At 41.7% G+C, this 8,901-nt stretch overlaps 1 protein-coding gene across 1 annotated transcript in view; it reads left to right on the top strand.

Moving 5' to 3' along the window:
• The first annotated feature begins 313 nt into the window (after window positions 1-313).
• Window positions 314-8,901, top strand: part of CTBP2 (C-terminal binding protein 2) — a 283,357-nt gene continuing 274,769 nt past the window's right edge. Inside the window, exon 1 of the mRNA XM_044445579.1 lies at window positions 314-711. The gene's annotated coding sequence lies outside the window, so the exon portion shown is untranslated. The remainder of the gene's footprint in view (window positions 712-8,901) is intronic.

Below are 8,901 nucleotides of genomic sequence, written 5' to 3'. Positions count from 1 at the left end.
CCTTCCCCCCTTTTTTTCTTTCTTTCTTGCTGCGTCTGTTTGTACTTTAGCTGATCCACTAATCCCCTGAGAAAGCCTATTTGCAGTGAAGAGTATCTGTAGGGGGCGAGGCTGGTCCATGTGGGTTTGTGTCATTGGTTTGCAAAGAGAGACCCCGCCTATTGCCCAAAAAGAAAAAAAAAGAAAGAAAAAAAAAAGAAAAGAAAAGAGGGAGAGAGGGAGAGAGCGAGCCTACCTCTCCTAGCTACTCAGCCCAACGGAGGAAGAGGAAAGAGGCGCTGTAGAAAATCAAACCCCCCCCCAACCTTTTTTTTTCCCCTTTGGAGAAGAATCAGCTAAAGACTTTGCTTTTTGTTTTTTGGAAGCGAGGAAAAAAACCAGGAAAAATACACCAAGTTGCAATTAGATTTTTCCCTCTGTGCCCCTATTCTCTTCCCCGCTCCCAATCCATCCTCATTTGGAGCAGCGGCAGGAGCCTGGCGAAGGAGGAGAGGATTAAGTTTTTGTGCGCTGTGTGTGTGTGTGTGTCATTTTAAGGTGGATCTCAGGCAGCAAGAGCCCCGGAAAAATAATAATAATAATAAAAAAAAACAGCAAGCCAGCGGAGGCGATCGATAAAGGGGGGGGGAAGATGCAGCGTTGAGAGCCCAGGCGACGGCTTTAGCCAAAGGTGGGGGCTGTTCCCTGTGGACATTAAGCGCCTACGACGAGGTAAGGGGGGCAAGGGGGAAGGGAAATCAAGGCTATTTCCCAAACCTGATCGGCCGGGCACTGCTCCCCCCACCTCGCCTTCCTTTTCCTCCGAGTAATCTACCTGCAGTCGTAATGTTTGTGCCCGTGCTAGTGTCCATGTGTTTTCGCTTCACTGCGCCATCCAGAGAAGGGAAGCCGGGTGGGGGGAGGACAAGGGGAAGCTTGAAATGTGAGGACATCTTTGGTCATAGCTCACCCACTCCGGCCGGCTTTAATCTGCCTGGAGAGACCCTTCAGTTCAACTATCGTCCCCGCGATGCCACAGATTTGGGGCAAATGTTGCTTTTTACTATTGCTCCCGCCCTCCCCCCCCCCGCAGCCAGGGCAACCGTGAAAAGGTGTGCGTTATTATCGAAAATGCTTTCCAATCCAGGATTGTGTTAAAACGCGCGCGTTTGGTTATAGAGATGTGTATGTCTTTCTATTCCGCCCTCCCCCTTTCTATTATGCACATATTTCGTCCCCCCACCATATGTATTACCACGGATAGGATTGTACGGGCTTTTTTGGGGAGCCCGAGCTGGGACAGATCGAGCCAGAGAGCTCTTTCGTCGCTCCCTTGTCCGTCTACCCTACCCAAAAAAAAAAAAAAAAAAAAAGAGTCGGAGAAAGGGGGCTAATTGCTGTTGTTGCGCCGTGGAAGCGGGTGAAGAAAGGGGGAAAAGGACCCTAAGTTGCTGCCCTGCGTTCTCAAAAGATTTTTTTTAAGGAAAGAAAAAAAACCCCCTCTCCTCTCTTTTCTTGATGCCCCCCTCCCGCTTTGGCGGAGAGTAAGTGAGAGACGTTAAACGAGGTGAAGTGGAAATCTTTTGTTTTGCTGGGCTCTGCATTGTTTACTTAGTACTGCGTGTGATGGACAACATCTGCCAGCAGATTAGCTGGGTAACCCACGGTTTGCAGCACTGCCAAAGTCTCGGCCAAGACAAGGGAGGAGGAGAGGGGGCGGCATCGAGGAGGTGGCGCGGGGGGAGACGTTTCACATACAGCTTAGCTATGGGGACTTCCTCCTCCTGAGGCTGCAGAGAATCTACTTCTTGCCTTGGTGCACACTCACTCTCGATCCCCCGCCGCCGCGCACTTGAATGCAATCAGGAGAAAGTTTTCCTGCTGCTGGAAGTCGCGATAAGGCGAAGCGATCGCAAGAGGCTGGGCGGGTGGGTGTGCTCCGTCTGGGCCCTCGGTTTTGTCTGTATCTCCTTTCATTTTCCCTTTTTCTTCCTCTTTCAAAAAACTGGATTTGCAGTCGGGCTGGGGAAGGACACTGGTGTGCAGGACGTTTTATTTATTTTAGAGCAAAAGCAAAATACGCAACAAACAGTTGCAAAAGTAGAAGGGGGAACACCCGGTGGTGGTGGAAATGAGCAACGGTAGGAAATCTGGAGGGGCTCGGAGGCACTTTGGACCGGGGGAAAACCCGTGAAAGAACCCCCCCCGGGGGGGGGGGGGGGGGGCCGGGACTGCTGGGCGTAGAGCAGAGATCGGAACGCCTTTGCTTTCCTGGGGAAGCGTGTTCTGCCCCGTTTCATTGTGACGTTTACAAAGTGGTCTTTCAGTTTGTTTTCGGTTTACTCCCTTGCACGGGAAAGCGGGGTTTCTTATAGCCTCGGAGCCGCGCAACTGTACCACAACTGTACCAATTTTGTTTTATACTCTTACTATTTCGTTCAAAAGGCATAAAAAAATAACACACACAAAGCCCTCCCTTCCCAAGCTGGACAGATAAGAGGTTTGCGTCATATATTGTTCATCACGGCTGCTGTGTTGGTCATGGGGGAGGGGGGACCACCCGATCTTGATTGTTCGAGCACTTTATACTTGGGAAGATCTGATTCCCTCCTTTCCTTAACTCTCCCCCTCCACACCTCTTGGAACATACAGAGCAGAAACAAACATCCTTTTCAAATGGAAAATTGAAGTGCTGCGTTGCAAAAGTGAAATGGCTGAGCGTTTTGGAAAGGTGTTGCCATCTACACAGATAAACAGAAAAACATCAATGAGTAAACCTGGTCCTTAGCAACTCCTTTGGACACAGGATTTCTTTATGTGCCTCACTCTGATGTTTCTCAGGCAAGGCGTTTTCGATGATAGAACGCTTACATCTGACCCCTGAACTTGGAATAGCCTGAAGTTTTCCTGTTCTCTGGTCCAGCTCTTTTGTATGAAATTGCCTCCTTTCCAGTAATTCAGATAAGTGCAACCCATAGCTATCGACCCATTCTGTGTGTGGGCTAATATTGCATCAATATATACCTTTATGAAAAGATCTCAAATCTCTCATTGAATGGAATATAGTAGGGCTTTGTTTTTCCTGGGGTTATAACTTTGATATCTTAAAAGAGACATTAAAAACCTGTTACCACTTTTCAGGATGTCAGTACAATTGTGTTGATTGAAGCTTATTGCTTGGTTAAATCAACCATAAAAAGAATATTGTTTGATCCAAACCCAGGTTTTTATAAGAGCTTCTTGTTACTTTCAGATGTTTTGTTTTAGAACAGACACCTGGGTTTTGTTAATGGCTATGCATTTATATTTATGTTGTATTATGGTCTCTATTGTATTAGCTGGAAATACAACAAAATATTTTTGAAGTTTTTGCAAAGACTACTTTTTGAATATGTTTGTAGTTGTGCTTAAAGTTGGTTGCAACCAGTAGAATGTGCAGAATGCTCATGAAAACACTAGTCATGAATTATTGATCAAGTGTAACACGGGCAAGCAAAAGAAAGCAACGATTAACTTGTCTAAGTACATGGAAGGATCCTATGTAATGTTTGGTCGCATTTTTAATGATTGAGAAATAGGGTAAAAGGAGATGGAAGGTTCCATTGATTGGCCTTGATGATTTTATCATTAGTTAGGAAGCAGGAACAACTGGGTTAGGGTACCATCCTCTCTATGTTTAGACAGAAACAGGTTCTGCAACTCTCGGCATTCTCTAGCCAGCAATATTTGAGAAAACCACTTTGGTGATAGCCCAGTCATAGAACCAGTCAGTTTCCCTGTTCACATTGGTGATACGGGGATTTCATTCAGTTACATCTAAGCTTCCATGGGTTACAGCAGATCCTGATTACATTCATGGCATGTTTACAACAGTGAAGAATAGAGTGACTAGGTTTTTTTTTTTAATGGATAGTAAGATGATGTTGTAAAGCAACTCTAACCTTTAAAAAAAAAGCTAGGGGCAATTGTATTCCAAGTGTCTATTAGAATTGTACAAAGTGCTTTGAAGCTGATTGCAGCTCAGGCATTTTGGTTACATGAGGAATTGCAGAAGTTCTACTTTTGACAGTTTGCAGATGTGATTTTTTTTAAAAAAAAATTCTAATACTACAAATACAGCAAGTTTTCCAATGTTGGAATTGATCAGAGTGTATTAACAGATGTAATTCAGAACAGACTATAAACGTCATTTAAGGCATAGTGCAAATACAGTAAAAGGGCCACTGAAGAAAATGTGTGTGAATTGTCAAACATAAAAAATAAGGCAGTTGAAGTTGTTGAGATTTGAATGGAGAGGCCCAAAATAGTATTTGATCAAAATCTTAGCAAGAAAAAAGATTATTTTTGGGAATTCTCTTATGAATAGGCAAGTCCAAAACAATATTTGTTCAACATTTTATCAAACGAACAGATTATTTTAGTTCAAAATAGATTAGTAAATGAGTTATCTCATGATAGTTCCAGGGACTATGATGAACACAGTGGTTAAAAATAAATAATTCTTCAGAGGTAATTGAAAACAAGATGCAAAATAGATTGTGAGTATAGAGGCTTATGACTGAAATTGCTGTCTAGAAAAGTCTTGGTAAGTGGTTTAGTACAACTGACTTGATTCGCATGACAAAATAATATAAATATTTACATGAAGAAGTTGATCTGCAAAATTTGATTGTATTCCTTGATTTTGAAATCAAATATGTGATAATGATATTTCAATTCCTAAACTAGAACAGTGAAGTCCTATGCATGCCATTCAATATGGTTTCCTGTCTTTTAAATGTTTAGGATTGCAACCTGAAAAACTTAAAACAGAACTTAAGTGTATGTTTATATAAACAATTCTGTTTCCCTGCTCAGTTACCTTGCTCTTCTTTACACCACTAGATTGCTCTTTCTGATTTCTTAGATCTAGCAGCCTAGCATGTTAGATGCTAGAAGATTAATTTGTACTGCTACATGGAGCCCTAGTGACCATATGCTTGAAGTTGTAAGTGAACATGTAGATATTTTGAGAGGCTGGTTTGCTCTTATAAGCCACCCTGAAATTCTTTTGTGGGAAATATACATACCCTTTAAGAAATTGATGCAGGTGACCTGTAAGGGAAGCCTCTCTTTGACAAGCAGCTTCATAGGTGCTCACCCCTAGGTCAAAGGTTAGAAAGAAGAGGTTTCAGCCATAACCTAACTGCTGCAGAGACTGTCTTGGACAGTATTAGGAAGCACTGAGAAATGCAATCCATTCCTTGACCACTTCATCTCTGCTGTCTTCTGCTTAGAGCAAAAAGTCTCTCTTCTGCCTGTGGATTCTTAGTTCTTGAAGAGAGGAAACCAGAATCCTGGATAAACATAAACTCATGTAAGAATCTAGATAAAGAGTGATCTGGATTGGAAAATTGTTTGTTGATTTCCATGAATTTAAAGAATTTCACATCATTTTTGAATGTGCAGTCTTTATTATGACACAACAACCATATTCTGTCTTCCTGCCTTTCATCCCTTTGGTCCTGTTCTGCTCTGTGTTCAACAGGGACATTCACATTATGGATCAGAGTCCCTTCTTGTTTGGACAAATGAAGGTTCTAGCCAGATTTTTGGCTCTTGATTCCTTGCATGTGAGGAGTTGGGAGTTCCGCCCTTACTTTGCATATCTTTATCTATGGTAATGGATCTTACTCTGTAGCATACCATGACTGGCAAAGAGCCAAAATGCTATACATAGCTTCGTCCCCTGCCACAAGACAGGACCATGCATTGGGTAAAACCCTGACTGACTTTTCCCATGCAGTCCTAATCCTAGTACTGCAAGTGGACTCCATTATTCTCCAATGGTTATTCTGGTGTCCAGTTCCTCAGTGAGAAGATCTCTGTTCATGATCTATCAAATAAAGCTGACTGTGGGACAGAGCAATGCTTTGGCCCCTGGGCAGTGTCTACAGGTCTATAGGATGATTTAGATTCCCAGATCCAAGCTTGGGAAAACTTGAACTGAACTCAGAGCTGGGAATCTTCACTTGGATTGGTCTACATCCCCTACAGCCAACATGGAAAGAACCACACTGGTGGTTTTTCTGAGGCTGTAAGCCTAGCCTTGGAGAAGAGGGTGCCCCCTATGGTATGGAGGAGACTTGGGTATCAGGCTAGAATAGAATATGGTATTACTCCAACTTCCATCCCTTTCTGAAGCAATGGAATTTGGCTTTCTACCTGATTTGCAAGACAGGTGAGTGGTGTGGCAAAGATTGCTCTCTGGTTTTAATAAGTACTCCAACTCTACTGAGTTCAAAGGCTTCTGTGCATCTTCATTTCTGTGTGCCCACTTATCAAATAAATTCCATGTCTGTTGGCCAAGGAATTGTTTTTGATTTTTAGCAATGGCAATTATAAACCTCTGAAATGAGAACATTATTTTTTAAATTCCAAATATATATAGACATGTTTTCCATCCTTCAAAGGACGGAAAATAATGATGTGCTGAGGAATATTACATGGAGTCATAACTTCTTGTTGAACTTGTTTCCAGATAAATGTAAGTTTACTTTCACAACTTTGGGCTACAGTCCTAAACACAGTTACTAGGGAGTAAACCTCATTGAACTCAGTGGGACTTAACTTGCATAAACCTCAGAATTTCACTATTAGAGCTTACTCACTTTTTATGAAGGCAGATCTGTTCATTCCCATGGGAAGGAGAAATACTCATGCCTATAATGCCAGAGAAAGTGTGCATGCTTGCAAGCCACTGTTGGCTCCTGTTCTCTGCCATGTGTTTTCTGCATATTTGAGTACACATGGCTGTTCTGCCTTCGCATGCTTTTTTGTGTTTTCCCTTCACCATATAGGGAACACTGGTGTAGATGTGGTGAATACATCGACCATCATAAGTTACTTTGCTGTCAGTATGTCAAACTCCAGAGTTCAAATCAAATACCGTTCACTCCTTGTTTTGGTTTATTTTTTTTAAAAAAGATGGTATTGTATGGAACAAATTCTCAACAGCCAGGTTTTTAGGTTTTTGTTTAATTTCAATTTAACAATTTGTTCAATTCAATTTAAAAAGATAGCTCTTGTGGAGTAACTTCTTGTGTGACTCCTATTCCAGAATGGCAGTTAATACCAAGTCATTCTGCTAAGAATCGCTTTTCAAAGCAATGTTGTACCCTTTACTCTTGTGCCTTTTTTAAATGGGGAAAAAATTAAGAGGAGTTTGCAGTAATAGTAGAATGGTGTCACTTCCTTTCATTTTTAATGTTGCCATTTCAGGAGAGAGGACATGTCAAAATAATGTATGTGAGCTTGTCTTGGGGTCCAGTACTAATCATCTTATTGTTAAAAAGCATTGGCCTAAATGTTCTGTGTCCTAGATGAAGACTACCAGTAGACATTATTCAGGTTGGGGTTGATGAAGACAGTTTTTCTGTCAGGCTAGGTGTTAAACTGATAATGCGCTGGTACTTCATGATGTGAGAACAGCTTCATTACTTTGAAAAAAATGGCAAATTTTGAATTGGATGTGCTTGACTGATTGTGAAAGACAAGATAATGCCATGTACAAATGTCCATCTGGCAGTCTCACCATCACTTGCCCAGACATAAATTCTTCTGCGTCCCTGATCCTATGTATGTATTTTCCAGTCTCTGTTTAGTTTAGTTATGACTCAAGCTGCAGCCTCACACTCCAGTTATGACTCCCTGAACTGCATTCCCACACTTTTCTGGGAGAAGCCCTATTAGTTAAGATGTATGAATGTGCCTTTGAAAGTTATTGCTAATTTTAGATGAATCAGACTGGACTGTAACAAGCTGTGAGTGTTTGAGGGGCGTTTCTGGGCTGTAGTCGCTTGGTAGAACAAGTCTAATTGATCTTGGTATCCTGGGTCTCCATTACATGCCACATGAAAAGAAGGTGAAATACTACATGGCTCTGTAAGAAAGGTTTGTTGTGTTTAAAACTTGTAACTAGTCTAGTGGAAGAACAATATTCTAGCTGCTTTTTCTTTTGATAAATTGGGATGGGGTTTGATCCTAGAGTTGTTGAGGTTTCAGTTCTCATCAGCCCCCATTGCATGGCCAGTGCTCAGGGCTGATTGCTACTGTTTGGCTACCACAAGAGAGTGGGAGGGAAGAAATCGGGGCTCAAATCTTACAAGAAAATTTATTAAAATTGCCAGTCTGCAGCAGTTTTGGCTGTTGTTGCCACATATACTTACGTTCATCACTTGTGGTCCAAAAGGATAAAGCAAAAAGCTTTTTCCCTGCTTGATCTCCTGGAGATAATTCCTGTGTCATAGATAACCTGGCAAGTGGTTGCTTACATATCTGGCTAACCTTCTTAATTGAAATCTCATTTATTAATCAGCTTCTTGACTGTCATCCTACTGCAGTCTTGAATTTCTAGGAAAGGAACACAGCTGGGGTTCAATCCAATATGGAAATAATGCCTCTGACCTAGAAAGGCCTGTCTCTGTGTACCAGATATTTAAGAGTGACTGTTAGCAGTAAGGAAATGTACTCTGTGCACTCCTAGAGGCAACCTTTATTCACTTTGCTTGTTATATTCCTAGGGGAGAGGCATGATTACTGTCAGTCTTGACTCAACAGACTTGTTGAAGCTAAGTAGGTTCTGGGTGTTGTTGGTGTGGTTATGGGAGATTTACCAAGAACCCTCTGTAAGTTGCCTTGAGTACCATGATAAAAGAGGTAAATAAATCATCATCATAAATCAGTTATAATAACTGCTACAAAATAAATGATTTGGGGGAATGAATAGAAGTGACCCACAGATAATCTGGTTGCGTGTATTCATAAACAAGCTGGTAGCTTTATTGGGATTAAGGATTACTTGACTTCAGTATTTTATTGTTGTCCGAAATTTGATTTTGAACATTTTACATTTCTGCATGGAACTCTAGCAGAGGGCTAGGC

This window comes from Varanus komodoensis, unplaced genomic scaffold (assembly GCF_004798865.1).
Source record: "Varanus komodoensis strain SLA01 unplaced genomic scaffold, ASM479886v1 scaffold49, whole genome shotgun sequence".
In the NCBI taxonomy this organism is placed as follows: domain Eukaryota; kingdom Metazoa; phylum Chordata; class Lepidosauria; order Squamata; family Varanidae; genus Varanus; species Varanus komodoensis.
The sequence above is the reverse complement of the archived record's forward strand: the minus strand, read 5'-3'. Positions and strand labels throughout refer to the sequence as shown.